This window comes from Pinus tabuliformis, chromosome 8 (genome assembly GCF_031772625.1).
Source record: "Pinus tabuliformis cultivar Carrire ecotype Pingquan chromosome 8, CPIR1, whole genome shotgun sequence".
NCBI lineage: Eukaryota > Viridiplantae > Streptophyta > Pinopsida > Pinales > Pinaceae > Pinus > Pinus tabuliformis.
The window spans coordinates 186,518,924-186,534,703 of NC_142294.1; the positions used below are offsets into that span (position 1 = coordinate 186,518,924).

At 39.4% G+C, this 15,780-nt stretch overlaps 1 long non-coding RNA gene across 2 annotated transcripts; it reads right to left on the reverse strand.

The window, feature by feature from the left end:
- Window positions 1–8,528: 8,528 nt before the first annotated feature.
- Window positions 8,529–15,155, reverse strand: LOC149234766 (uncharacterized). Of its 2 annotated transcripts, XR_016268228.1 has the most exons (3): window positions 14,573–15,155; window positions 9,585–9,807; window positions 8,529–8,774 (listed from the first exon to the last, which is right to left on the reverse strand). It is a non-coding gene; the product is annotated as an uncharacterized LOC149234766 (long non-coding RNA). The 2 variants fall into 2 exon arrangements; XR_016268229.1 differs by lacking the exon at window positions 9,585–9,807 and having other exon boundaries at window positions 14,573–15,154.
- Between the last annotated feature and the right edge of the window lie 625 nt (window positions 15,156–15,780).

Genomic DNA, 15,780 nt, shown 5'->3' on the forward strand with positions numbered 1-15,780 from the left:
AGGCAGCTTCAAAAATGTCTTCAATGGATGCTCCAAAGAAACCTTCTATGTCAGCTCCAAGCGCAAGGATGTATGCTCTAAATATGATGCCCAAAACAAGTCCAAAGAGTGTGATGCTACTACTGTAATCTGAGCTTCAACAAGTCCGAGCCTTTTTTTCAAGATGGTTGTCCTTGAGTTAACTCCTAAGTTCTCAACAATGCTCCAGAACCTCTGCCCTTACTGTTGTTGTCTCCTTATTTCAGTGAGGTGACAGCTTGGATGTGGTTGTCATATGATGCCACAAACACACAAAGCAGTCCTTAAAACTTTGGCTTCCACAGATATACACACAGGTCCGAGATAGAACTGTTCTGAGGTCTTCACTTCTTCAACCAAGTTGTCCATTGTTCCTGAGCTTGAAGCCTTGAACAAATCCGAGCTTGTAAGTGACACTGGTCTTCTTAGACAGCTTCAAATTATCACAGAGATGTGAATTGGAGGGCAGTCTTTACTGGTCTGAGTTCTAGATTTGACTGTCCAAGCCTCTTCACAGTTCCGGCCTCTCACAAGACTTTGTCACAGGTTTTGCTGCAATGAAGACTGTCCTAGATCCAAGCTTGAGGCAAATAAAACAGGTTTGAGTTATGTATATTTAGCTTTGAGTGATAACCCAACACAAAAATTAGCCCAAACATTAAACTTTTATGTCCTCTCGGCCTCCTGTAATTTCTTTGCCTCCTAACTCTGAAATGATCACCGAAATTCCTTGAGGAAAACAAACGTTCGAGCCTCTATTTATATACCCTTTCCGTCCTTGAAATGAATAGCCATGTCCTCTGTTTGGAGGCCGACTTGTGTACACTGCTCAGGGCGGCTCCATGTCCAGATTTAATAAATTAACTTCAAAAATTCATAACTTTCAAACCGCTTGGAATTTTGGGTTGTGTAATAGCTCATTGGAAAGGCAAAATTATGCTCTAAAAAATGGTCTAGGTCTCATAATGAGATTCTGCCTCTAAGGAGGTGAAAAATATTTTTTAATGTGACTGGTCGTTATTTAGTGCAGAAATGATTAGGACAATATGGGCTTCTTCTTTGTCACCAAGTGTTTTTAAGTGAGGTCTCCACTTGTTATGTCTTTAATCATCATGTCATCATGATAGTGCAGTGATCCATTATGAACAATAGGCATCTAGGACAAGACTTCTTCTTAGTGGCTTGACATCTTCATTCATGGTATCCTTGTCAAACAAGAGTCTTGACTATCATTAGCCATCTCAGGAATATTGACATCTCGGTCAATGCCATATTGACATCAATGACAACCTAGATTAATGGCATATCTGTATATAATTTGTAAATTATTTTTGTAAGATAATTTTTTGTAAATAATTTTTTCTAACCCTTGTTTTGCAACCACTGGGATTTGAGGTTTTTATTTTATTTTTGTATACAGTGGGTTTTTGGGGAAAATTTCTTTTTATTTGTACAAGTGAAATCTCTCAAGGGATCAAAGAAAGGAGTAAACTTTTGAAGTTTTCAACCCTTAAAAACCCTAGACGTCTAGGGTTTTTGAGCCCATTTCTGCAAGTTGCTTATTTTCAAATTGGGGAAGAAACTCAATTTTTGAAGGCCCTGGCCCTTACCCAACCTAAAACGCTAGTGTTGGGGACCTATTTTGCAAGCATTAAGGTCGTAAGCCCTACAATGATTAGATCTCATTGCAAACAAGGGTTTCTTCAAGGTATTGACATTTTACCTCTAATAATTTGTGATTGCAGCAGTCATAAAAGTCTGATCTTTGGGTTTTGAGCTAACATTTTGTGAGTGCAGATGTTGAGGAGTGATTTCTCTCGCATCTCCAAACTTGGCATACGCCATTAGGCCTTGGGGTTTGCTTCTATTGCCTTCATCTCTCATTTTAATTGACTGCATAATTTATATCAGCTCTGATATATTGATATAACAATGACATAATTATCATAATACAAGCCTAAAGAACCCATACATTAAGCTAATAACCGATACAAGACATCAAAATAAATTGCGAGGGTTTGATCTATCAATTTTATTGTTTTATGTTAGCTATCATATAATTTTCAAGGTCTGATTTGAAATTGCAGAGGTCTGATCTGAAAGTTTCAGGTCTAATATAATTGTTACATCAGTGTATTTAGGATATAAACACACATAAAATAAGCCTAAATTGATTAACTAGTCACTTAGGGCATTGAAAATCAATCTTCTAGTTAAATTGGTTGCATATAAGCTATTTTTTCGAACTTTTGGGCAATTTCCAAATCTGATATATTTTCTACAGCCATTTATGCAGTCATATAAACTAAATAAGAATCATCAAAATTGGTTGAAGATCATCTAAAAATCACACAAATTAGCTAATCATTGGAGCTTATTTGGCATTAATATTTAGGTACCTTGTTGGTTTATTAAAGATTTAATCACTAATTTTATGAGTTATTATAGATCTGATATACAACATTGTGAGGTTTGATTTGAGCATAATAAATCTGATCTATAGTGTCTAAGCAGTCCTATAATCAAGTGAATATCATTGGAAGTTAAATGCATTGATTTTCTAGCTTATCTTTGGCATCTAGCATCACTTCTTGACTGTTAATATAAAATTGCAAACCTCTGAATACAAGGTTGCAGCGATAATAAATCACATTTAAGTCTCTAAAATTCAGTAAGGAAATTTTACAATTCATAATCATTCATGGTTGAAGTGATTTGAGCTTAATTTTAGTCATTGGCATTTTTTACACTCTTGCATTCACACAAGTGCTCTAATCAAGTTAAGTGTTTAATTGGCTAATTGCTCCAAGTGACATTGTGGATTGATGCTCTTAATTTCTCATTGCCATTACTATCATTGAGTGGATTCATTGCTCATTGTTAAATTGGATATCTCTTATGGATACTATTCTGATCATAATCTTGATAAGAGATTTACATTTCTCTCTTGTATCTAAGTGGCATATTGGTGATTTATTGATTATAATCTTGGAGATTGTTAATTGTCTTAAATAGCATTAATCTTGTCTTTGAGCAATTGTCTATTTATCTTACTGCCGCATTTCTCTAGCACTGTTAAGCTTGAACACTTTCTCTTTTGGTTGAGATTTTATGCATTTATTGTTTAAGTACTTTATTGTTCTTAATTGAAAATCAATGGCATTAAGTACTTAACAAGTTAAGTAAACTCACCTTAAGATCATTCATCTCTTGCACTTGCATACTAGGGATAGCCTCTTGCATTAATAATTTACCTCCAAGCATAAGCTTGGTTGATAGAAAATAGGACCACCTTTCTCAATTTAGCTTGAGGGGCTTAACACCTCTTTAGTGGTTAACACAGTGACCTTGCAGTCATCAAAGCCACAGTCTTTGCAACATCGGAGGCATTGGGTGGTTAGAACACAGGGGGGGCTATAATTAATCAAGCCTCTGCTTGCTCCTGTTGAAGAATCTAGGGCTACTAAATATAGTAGGATTCTTCTAGACTTGATAACAATTTGTGAAGCACTTTTACAATTTATCTTGTTAGCTTGATCTTCTTCTCTTATGATTATTGTATGTGTGTTTAGTTCATCAAACTGTTACCAAAACACAATAAACAAGAACACAAGATATTGGCTCTCTACCTGGGCAAAACCTCTCTCTCTTAGAGAGGAAAACCCTTTCGTAAATTTCTCTTATTGAAGCTTCTTATTGATCAAAGTCAAACCCTAGACCCTTGACAAGAATATCCTCCAAGCAAAAGTCAAATCCTTCCTTCTTCCGGCACTTTATTTCTCAGCGCTTCGTCCTCCTTCTTCCAGCACTTCGTCCTCCTTCTTCTTCTGGGAACTAGTTATAGACCTTGTTATGTGAACTCTAGAAGAGATAATTTATCTTTGATCCTTAGTGAGGTCCTTCACTTATGGAGATGCCTTCCTTCTCTTGACCAATCAAGCACCTTCTTGATGTGTAGTTGCAGACTTGATATGATAGCACTGCAGCCCTAGTTTCTCGCATGTGTGGGAGGTTTCCTTGTGTATTTGACTCCTTTTACCTTCGCTTGGGAGAGCCTCTTCTTCGCTTGAGTAGAAGGCCTTATAGGCCTAAGCTTCTAGCCCAAACAAAGATAAATATATGATTGTGATATTGTTGTTGTAGTGACCACAGATTTCCCTCCTTTTCTCACACGTGTGATTGTAATTCACCCTTAAATCAACCCTCTAAACTTCGGTTTAGTCTCCTTCTTCTTCGCTGCACTAGAGGCTCCTTATGCTCGACTTCTCTCACCCTTTTCTCGGCTATCTTCTTCACTGATTTCAGAGGTAGTTGTTGCTTGTCGTTGGAGGAGTGGACAACCTCTATATATAGAGGATTGTCCCTCCTTTAGGCCGACTTGACTTTTCCACTTCGTTTTTGCTTCTTTGGTGATGTCGTTGCATGGAGAGGACTTGTGACTTTGCTTGGAGGGATATCTTTGACTCTAATACATAAATATACATGGTGTAACATGCCCTTGAAGGTCTTCAACATTTTCTTTTGACTCTTTGACTTACCTATAACACTTTGACATGTGCTAGACCTATTTCAATGAGCAAGAAACTCATTTATAAATATAACAAAAATAATATTTCTTTTCTTGTATAAATACAAATATCAAAATTACATTTATGAAGACCAAACCTAGTTACACTTTCTTCAACACTCCCTCTTAACTAAGGAGGTACTCATAGATCATTACAAGGTGTTCAGCAATTTTTCAATCTTGAAGAATTCAAATAAGAGCAACCGGATTGTCAATCCATCTGTTATAGCATCATAGTAACCAACATTGTTTATAGCAAGGCCTTGATTAACAGCTCTATCTCTCATAAGATCAGAGCACAATGTTGGTGTGTGTGTGCATCTATTTTTTCTTCCGCAGTATTTTATTTGTGAAGGATGCAGTGTATTAGTTTCGATATTTACCGTAAGATGCAGTAAATAATTTGTTCAGTTCATTTAACAAATAGAAGAAACTTAATCAGTTGTTGCAGTAGGATTTCGGGTTTCAAAATTCACATGGTATCAGAGCACAGATCGTAAGCCGGAGAGCTTAGTAGCAGAAGGGAAGAGGAATTTCGAAGCTTTGCGTAGGCAGTAGTTCGAAACCCTCAGATGTAGCGCAGTTCCTTTAGCCGTGAGGGTCGAGTTTTTTTTAGGAAAGGTCTATTTCTATGAGAAAGTCGACAGAGAAATAAGATTTTCCATATCAAAGAGTACCAGAGGCAGAGGGAGCAGCAGTATTTTCCTTGCAGAGCAGATCTTCAGCTAGGATGCAGTTATTTTGCAGCAGTTTGCTAGTGCAAAATAGCGTCAGGAGGAAGGAAGAGCACACACTGAGGGAATTCTTTTCTTAGGGAACTTCTAGTCCAGAAGTTCGATTTTTCCCAACAGAGCAGTAGTAGTTGTGAGCAGATTTGCCCACTCCAATAGGGAGTGCATAGAGCCAATCAGCAGCTGCGCAGAGGAGAAGAGGAGGAATTCGACTTTTTGCAGAGATGGCATCAGCAGGGCTGAGAGATCAGGATCGGTTGGAGGGAGCCTCCAACTATGTGATCTGGAAGGCAAGAATTTCTTGTCTTCTAGATGAATACGATCTCAAAGCCTACATCGATAACGTGGTAGTTGTACTTGTAGATGTAGATCCACTAAAGACCTACAAGAAGGAGATGGCAAAAGCAAAGAGGTTGATTCTCGATGGGGTTCGAGATCACGTGGTGTCTCACATAGTTAGCAAAGATACTGCCCAGCAGATGTGGGAGGCTCTTGCTACGCTATACGAGGGATCTTCCGAGCAGCGAAAGATGTATCTTGAGGAGAAGCTGAGATGTACAAGGATGCAGAAAGGGGAGCGCATAGACCCCTTCCTCACTAGGCTTCAGGATGTTCGGGACCAGTTGTCTGCAGTAGGGTCAATGCCCCAACCTACAGAATTGGTGCAGTTAGCTCTAAACAGTGTTTTCGAAGAATGGCAGGTCTTTGTCCAGAGTATTTTGGGCAGAGACAAGTTGTTAGATTGGGATCAAATGTGGGTTGATCTACAACAGGAGGAGATGAGGCGAGATTTGGTGAAGAGCACCATCAGTGGCACCAACAGCAACAATGGGACGAAGCAAGTGAAGGAAGAGGAGAATGTGGCCCTCGCATCAAAGGGGCAGCAGGAGCAGGCCAGGAGGAAGAAAGACATTTCCAAGGTCAAATGCTTTAGATGTGGTGAGCTTGGCCACTATAGCACTCAATGTCCTCTCAGAAAGAAGGACAAGGAGGAGAAGCAAGATCAACAGGCTGCATCTGCAGAGATCAACAGGTTGTCCTCCAGATTGGAGGAAGAGTTTGCCATGATCACCGACATACCTCCAGGACTGAGGTGAGGTGATTTGGTTTTGTAGCCCCAAAGAGCTACGGGTTGGGTAGGATTCTTGAGGAGGTCCACCTCATGAATCAATACCTTGCTATGGGAGCCCATAGCATGCAGTAGCAGGATGGATAAGTGGCAAATGGTGCAGTTAGATGCCAGAGTGACAGATGCAGTAACTAGCAGCAGTCAGATACTGGGCAGCGCAGTGCAAAGTTGGCAGCAGTGCAGTTGGCACAAATTAGAGTCAGCAATAGTGCAGAGGCTTCAGTGACAGCGCAAAGTCTAGCAGCAGTCAAGACTCAGGTGACAGATGCATCATACTGATCACTGCTGATTCAGTATTTTGGATGATTTTCAGTTGCAAATGTTGCAGTAGCAGTAGCAACAGATGGAGAGGGAATTGCAGTGCAGATGCAGTGTTTGCAACAGTTCTGTAGGGCCAGCAGCAGCACAAATACAGCGTATATCAGATTTGCGCAGTAGTTGGTGGGCAGCAACAGCCAGACATCAGCAGCGTGACAGGGGATGGTGCAGAGGCAGGGTGTTGCTTCAATGAGTTGCAGCACTAGAACACATTCCTCGCTAAGAGAGAGTGTTAGTTTTTGTAGCATCGGATGTGTTCTAGCCACGAAATTTGGTGGAAAGGCTAAAATACATGTATTCTCCAAAACCCAAAAATGGATTCTGGAAATTCCACCTAGAGACGACTTAATTAAAATAATTAATTGTTTGTTAATGTTTCCTAAGTCTAAACTTAGGAAATCTGATTAATTAAAGAGTATTAATTAAGTCATGGTGAGAATCTCTAGAAGAAGTCAAGTTCTAGTTAATCTTAGCCATCGATTATGTTTTAATCTTGGCTGTTGATATCTCAACGAGAAATTATAAGAAGAAATTCAATGGGGCTTAGAGAACACACTTGAGCCACCAGCAGTTCGAATTTACTGGCAAATCGAACTCCAGAGTAGCAGTGCTGAGTTGCCAGAGAGAGAGCTAGTGAGCTCGAAGCAGTGAGAGAGGGGTAGGGATAGTAAGGTCGGAGGAAGATTTACCTGTTCCGATGAGTACATTGCAGAGAGGCATTGAGTGCCACAGAGAGGCAGCGCAATGCTTCAGAGGGGAATCCATATTTTGCTGGGGAGAAGCAGTGATTCAGTGCCAGAAGCCGGAGTGGAAGCCCAAAAGCCAAGAGATTCCATCTTCCAGACAGCAGTTGATCAAATAGCAAGAGAGACGCAGTTCCAAGTTGTGCAACGCAGTACTGCGTAGGCTGACGCGGGGACTGCGCAGAGGCAGCAGAGAGCAGCTCATCTTGAGCCAAGGTCAGTGTCGGATTGCCAGTGGGAGTGAGATTTTTCTCACTAGACTTATTATCAGTCATTTCTCTGTATGGACTGCTAGATTTGAGCATCCATAGTTTTGTACTCATATTTACTACTGCATAATAATAAAACCCTTAGTTGCTGCACCAGTTTTCCCACATTGGGTTTTTCCGGGGACTTAGTCTAAAAATAATTGTGTATTTATGTGTGTGTGTGTGCATATTCTTCCAGCATTATTTTTTCTTCCGCAATATTTTATTTGTGAAGGCTGTAGTGTATTAGTTTCGATATTTACCGTAGGATGCAATAAATAATTTGTTTAGTTCATTTAACAAAAAGAAGAAACTTAATCAGTTACTGCAGTAGGATTCCGGGTTTTGGAATTTTCACATGACTCTCCATCAATGTGATGAAAATCCCAATGTAGAACCTCATACAGTATGAGATGTAACACATAGAAAATAGCTTATAAGTATATATTTATTTGCATACATAAAAATGTTGTATTTAGGTACATGACATGCCCTTCCCTTTTGAAAAGCTTTGTCCCCAAAGCTTTAGGACCAAACAGTAGCTCGACCATTTGCCTTGTTCTTCTAATACTTCTTTGACCTTTGCTTGAATATTATCAAATGCATGCACTTGAATGAACAGAAGCTTTGAGAATAGGCTTCCTTGATGAACTCAATATACTCATTAGTGTACTCCGTTGAAAATTCCCCGCAGGGTCATATGGGTCCCAAGTATTGTTCAAATAGGGTAATAAAAACCACTGGATCATAAATATTGTCCACATAGATGTAATATGTTTGTTGTGAGAGTGGGGAAAGCATTACCAATGGAGAAGGTTCATGTGAACTCATTTTCACCATTTGTTGATAACCGCCTTCAGTGGTTTCTTCTTCCTTTTTAACCAATACGTTTTTGCTCGTGAGTCATTGGAAGATTGATCATAAAGAGGAAGTCCCTCAAGGAGGAGATAGGAGATTATGTTTGTCTCTTCTAAATCTTCTTGATTGCATGGATATTCATCAGAATGAGGATGAGATTCCCTGAAAAGAAACTTAAAAGTTATTATATTCACATCACCGGAAGCATACCATTCTTCACAAACCTTGTCTAGCTCCAACTATGCATTTACTTATTTTCTATATTTTTTCTATTATATAAAATGGAATAATAAATTTATCACATATATCCAAAAAAAATCCATTGCTTCTTTTGAATTAACAGATATAACCCCAATTGAAAATTATTACAGTCTTTCTATTTCCATTGGGGTTTTCAGGCTGAAAATGCATGACGACTTGCAGATATTGTAATTTGTTGAATACTGCTTAGAAATATACCAGATTGTAGACATGGAAGCGCTCTTTCAAATGGTGTTGCTATGGCTTCAATCTAGGTAGCGAGTCAAAATTTATGAGCTCGTAAATACAAAAGCTTTTTTCTTCCCTAAAAATCAGAAACATGCCCGGCCTGACTTGAAATGCTCAATCTTCTTCATATAAAATATCAACGTTCTGGATGGGAATGTTAGGTACCACCCATAAGTAGCCGCTATACAGGCACTTCAGAGCACAGCAATGGGTGATAGTTATATTTTGGGCAGGGTTCCCTATGTCCTATCATGGCATTATCATTCCAAGAAATTTTGGAGGGCACTTTCTTGACATGCTTGAAAAACATCCCCATATACCAGAATTTAAAAATATGGTGTATCAGTGCTTTCAACTCGACATCATTGTTTACCCATCCCGATGAATATGAATGAGGATATCCATGTACCTCTAAAGCAAGCTACTTACCAGGTCCTCTACTATGGGGTTGACCTATGAAACAAAACCGAACAGAGCAATCACCTTGTTCTTCTTGATTTGAATCTTGATGTGGAAAAGCTTCATCATGTCCTTCACGCTGTTATGATGGTTTCTCATGTTCACCTCCTTTTGCATTGTTGTATATAAGATCTTCTCATCGACATCAAAGCTTCTCTTTATCTCCTCCACTTCCATGCTGAGAAGATTATTCTTCTTGGACTGCTCTTGGTTTCATATTGACCATATAGATGCAGCACCATTCACCCTTGTAAGATCAAGCCAAGGACAATGATTGAAGATGGATAGTGCTTTAACAGTCCGAAATGTCAAAGACTAAAAATCATATATGCAGGAATTCCAATAAATCTGCAAACTATTTGCCTGTAGAATGGAGAGCTTGAGCAATACTACAATATCTTTGCCCCACATATGGAAAACTATGATCACATATTTTAGGATGTTTGTTGTAGAGTAGTTTAAACATCTATTTTTTTAACTTTTTCCAGAAACATTTTTCTAACCAGTTTTGCCCTTGCCCAAAATTTAAAATAATTACTGGAATTGCAGATATCAGTTGTTGAGATTGCACAATCCACATGAAATAGGGGTTTTCCAGGGCACTGAATTCATTTATGCATTCAAAAATGCAATTTAGGCAATGAAAAATTGCAATTTTACCAACAATTACATAACCAGATTCTGGTGATGATTCCTGGAAAAAGCCCAAAAAGTGGAATGTTTAGACTTCTCTGTTTGTTGTTACCAAAATATGGAGAAAAATGTTAACGGTTTACATTGATCCAAAATGGATCTACATTTGTTTTCTTCTTTCGTCTAGCCTTGTTAGGGGTGATTTCAGGGAAGATCCTGAATTTGCCTTCTTGAGCCTTGTTACCATAAACAGTATAAATAGAAAGCTGGTTCTGCAATAAGCAACACCAAAACAGGTACACAAATGGAAAAGGGTATCCAGATTCCAGAACAATCACTATTCCATTCTTATTGTCCTGAAATGGATTGAGATTTCTCAAGCTATTTCAGGACTGTTTCTCTGCTGGGAAACATTGTTTTGTAAGTTTTGTTGCCCTCGAGGGTTTTAAAAATCAAACTCTAGAACCCAAAAAGCAAAACAAAAAAAAATTAAAAAAGCACAAAACAAAAACACAAAAAACCTAAACAGATAAAAAGGGAATGGGTTGGTTCATAAACAGATAAAAAGGGAATGGGTTGGTTCATTCTTCACTCGCAAAAATGAGTTTCAAGCATTCTAAAAAGAAAGCACTTCTGCCTTAAAGGGTTTGAGGTTACAGTCTGTCTTGAAGAGTATTCTTGAAGCTAGATACTCACTCAAATTGTGTCTTGGAGGATTCACCAACAAACTCGAGAGAGTTTTTCAGGTCTGGGGCTTGCATTCTAGGGCATTCACTTCATCCTTTTGTTTTTCTTTTATTAAAATTTTCTCAAAAATTTGTCCTCGCCAGTCATCAACGTTACTATGAAAAACTCAAGCACCCCTTCTACAAGTTCACAACTGTTAAAATTGGCAACTAGGGCCAAACTCCATGTGGGTCATCTTATTTATGGCAGTTGATATTTTTCTTGGATCCCTCTCATCGAGAGGTGTAGGATTGATCCAAAGATCATCCGATTCCGATAAGTATTCATGGAGCTATGAATTTATTTGTGTTATAAGACAATTCGTCAAGGTCGGCCAGCGACCAAATAAACCCCACATGTGCTCAACGTTTTAGTATAAAAGGAGATGACTTGATAGTCATTTCTACACACACTTCTATCTTGATTTCTCTCTACTTGTCTTGGGTTTTAGTGGAAGAGAAATCTAGGAGTGGTAACCCTAGACATTGGAGGAATGAGGCTGCCCTAGCCACAATCAAGAAGAAGAAATACACTGCCCTAATCTGGAGGACGCAGTCATGAAGAGAAGCCCTAACGATATCAAGAAGGAGCCGTAACCTATACGCTGGTCTCTATGCAAGTTTAGAAGGAGGCCTACAACCCTAGATGCAGATGGAAGGCAGCCCTAACGCAGGCCTAAAAGGATGCCCTAAACGCTGATCTAATCCAACCCTAAATGCTGGTCTAATTCAGCCCTAACTGCAGTCAAACAAGAGAGTCTTAGCTGCAGCATGAAGGGTCAAAGTGACAGCATGTAGGCTGCCTAGACAGCGTGGAAGGGCTGTGTGGACAGCAGGATCTTAGCTGTCGTATAAAGGGTCAAAGGGACAGCGTGGAGGCTGCCCTAGACAGCGTGAAGGGATGTATGGACAGCAGCTTCTCAAGGGAGGTAAGCTGCACTCTTTTCAAAGACGCTGCCAAGTTTAGAGGTGGTTGTTAGGGTACTACTGATGCCCTAACCAGAGTGGCAGAACTACAACAGTTCACCAGCATTCAAGTATGAGGATATTTTGATGATGAAAGTGTTGTTAGAAGAATCAGTGTAAGCATGTACAGTGTGGCAAGCATGGCTGTACAGCGTGGCAAGCATGGCTGGACAGCATGGCAAGCATAGCAAGCTGTGATGTGACAGCAGTTGTGACATGGCAGCAAAGGTGCATGGTGTTGCAAACTCATTGGATAGCACAATGATGGGACAGCAACATGTTGGGACAGCAGTCTGTTAGGACTGCAGCATGTTGGGACAGCACAATGATTAGGACAGCTATGACATTGTGCAGCAGTGGCACAATAGGACAGCAGCAACAGCAAGTACATGGTGGCTGTACATAGTGGTATGGTACATGGGACAACTGTATTTAGTGCAATGGTGCTGCAATAGTATGGTACATGGGACAACAACAACAATAGGGTGCAACAAGCATGGTGTTGCAAGCACATTGGGACAGCAGTATGGTACTTGGTGCAGCAAGTACACAAAGCAGCAATGGTGCAACAAGCACATGGGTGACAACATGGTGCAGCAGTGGCACAAGGTACAGCAGTGCAGCATAAAGTGCAGCAGTATGATGTGTACAGCATGGTCATAAGGTCCAGCATTGTGATGATGGGTGCAGCATGGTGCAGCACGGTGAGGTGCAGCATGATGACGAGATGCAGCACAATGATAGGTGAAGGAGTCACCTTGGAGAATCAGTTGAAGCAGCATGTCTTCAACTGATCTCATGTATCATCTTCTTAGAGATGATCTATGCTCTTATTTAGATAAGTCAAAGTGTTGACTTCTGTTGTAAATGTACTCTCTCTCTCTCTACTGAACTATTGAAGAACATATAAGAAGAATTGATCAACGGTTTCCCCACACTGGGGTTTGTCCCTGGCTAGCGCCACATCTTGTGTCCTCTTGTCTTGGCTTGTCTTCTACGATTTATGTTTATGTTCTATCTGCAGTTTACTTTAATGATGATGTGATTGCTAATCTGGAAAAGATATTGAGCTAACTATGAAAATTGAAATAAATTGCTCTACGCATAGAACATACCTAAAATTACCAACAACATAAATCCCCCACTGTTCTAAAACAAACTCGATCAAAATTGTTCATGGAATCCAATGAGGCGTTTGAAGTTAGGTTGTGGGCAGTTGTGTATTGCATTCATTCTTATGGTGGGAGAGTAGGTGGACCCACTGGAACAAGGGTTTGGTTTTTCCTTTATTGCAGTCTAAAAAAATCTTTGTTAGTGGCATGATTAGGTGGCATTTCAATGGGGTTGGGAAGAGAGTACAAACAAAAAGCTTTGACAAAATCCCTAAATCAAAAAGGGCAACACTAATAAAACATTTCAATCAAGTAAAAATAAGACAAGCTACTTTTTATATCAAGTCTAAAATAGACCTGTTGTAAGTACTAAGAACACAAAGTCACCTAGCATAAGCCTTCATCTTAGTACTATCCTTCAATGCACATTCGACCAGATATACAGGGTTGGCATAATATTGATGCATCGATGAGCTGATGCCCACATAAGTACGGCCTACCTTTTCTTAAGGGTATGCAGAAGCAAACTAATCTGCTTTTACCACTCATCCCCCAGAGGAGGGAGTGAATTGGAGATTGCCTAATAGCCCTGGGACCACCATAATCAAAATCGTGAGAGGGCAAACCCCGACAATAAAAAAATTTCATACAGACAGTGCAGGCGTCCCAGGTCATTGTAAGAGCATGGGTGCCCAATATTCACAGAGTTATGTTTGAACACTGAGCTTTACCAGCTCGGAATAAAAATAAAAAAATGATTGGGTACTTTCTTTCTTTGCAAATGGCATGGCATTTAATGTGTATAAGTTTTCTTAGCGGAAGGATATTGTTCGCAATTTAGTACGCCATGCCCCAAAAGGATACACTCTTCCATTATAATAAAATGAGGATTGTTGTACTGGCTGAGAAGGCCCACACCTAGGTAAGATTGCATCATAATATTAGAGATAGTTGGAGGGATTCTAGGGCCTTAATTTTGTAAGAATGTTGGATGGATATTGATATCAAACCCTCCCTTGTTACAACATCAACAAAAAAGCAAGGTGCATTCTACAGCCCGGGTGCAGGCAGGGGTGGCAGATACATCACCTTTTCATGCGCCCGTGTGGTGCACTGGATATACATAGTCAGTTGGACGCATTAAATATGGACACTTGGCCCAGACCCATTTATTCGAACTCTATATATGCATCCTCAAGCTTTCCTACCTTGAGGTGCATATCAGACCCAGGATTAGATGGGTTTGGCTTAGTTCATATATTAGTTTCGAGCTCAATGATGGGGATGTATTCAAAATGTGTGAAATTATTGGGAAGTAAACGCCGATGCATATTTGATGGGCTAACCAGTTAAAACAATAAGTGTTGCTGAGAATTCTTGTTTGTATGAGCAATTTTTAGCCGATACAGATGGAACTGAACTGAGATGGTATTTACCAAACAGAATAAATAAGCGTTACAAACAGTTCATTCAGAACTTCCATGGGTGTCCACTTTTGGGTGGACTCTAACTCTACGCTTTCTACCATTGAGCTAGATCTTTAGAGAATATTTGTGGAGGGTGTAGCCCTTCTTACCTTTAAAATGCAACGACGCTGGGTATCGTCCATAAGTGCAAGCTTCCTGGACAGGGGGAGAAGTGTGATCCTCAATGCTTCCACACCTGGGACTCCTGTAACTGCCATAAGCCCTGGACCGCCGGGACCCAGCGCCTCCATAACGTTTTGAATGCACTTGTTTTCCAATGATGGGTCAATCAGGTGGGAGTAATCTATCTGCGCTAATTCCAGTATCTCCAACTTCTCCATCCCTTCTGCTCAATTCAAATCTCCGGTGAAACAAATTTCTTCATACTTCCAAACATTAGTCGAATCTCCCAATCGAGCATCAACAAGGAAGTGTTTCTTCTCATTTTTAGACTACGTTCGCCAAATATTGTTACATTCTTCCAAACGAGCATCCACAAGTCAGTGTTAGTTCAGCCAATCTTCTTCGGAGCTGGTTTTCTAGTTGCAGTGGGATCGGAGAATTCAGAGAACCATTTTAAAGCCTAACGAGGCCACGGGATCGAAAGAAAGAAAAGGATCTGAGAATTCAGAGAACCATTTGAAAGGCTACCGAGCCCATGGGAATGAAAGAAAGAAAAAAGGAAAGAAAAGTATTTTCATGTTTATGAAGTTAAATATTGTTTATGGCAAGTTGATGTATAAGGTTATTTTCTTATGAAGCTTTTCAATATCTTGATAAATCTTTTGCTAAATAGATTATTTTAAGATTATCTCAAGAGTTAGCTGCAAGAATATTTGCATAATTTTCTTTGTTGTTTTTGAAGGTCTCGCATTCTAAAATGAAATGCTTTTATGTTTCCACTTTTCCAAAAGAACAAAAAATACATGCTCTTTCCTTCCACACTTTTTTGATTTTTTCCAGCGCCTTGTTTCACAATGGAGTCAATGAGAATTAGTCATTAACTAAGCAATAAGAATTTTGGCTCTCCAATAAATATTGGCCTCTATGTACGCTTTTTATTGATAATTATGAGTGGGATTAAACACTTCAATATAGTATTTTTTCTTTCTCCTTAGCTCCTTATCCCAAGTACGCTTGTGGAACTTATTTGTAACAAAAGTTTTTATCTATTTAATGTTTATGGGACACATGTTCAAGCAAATATCTCATTTACTAAACCATTTGTTATTTTTCTATATCCAAATCTTCTTTCTTTTGCACAATATGTCATTAAAGACAACCTTAGGTCATTTGCCCTCTTCCATTTGCTCAAAAA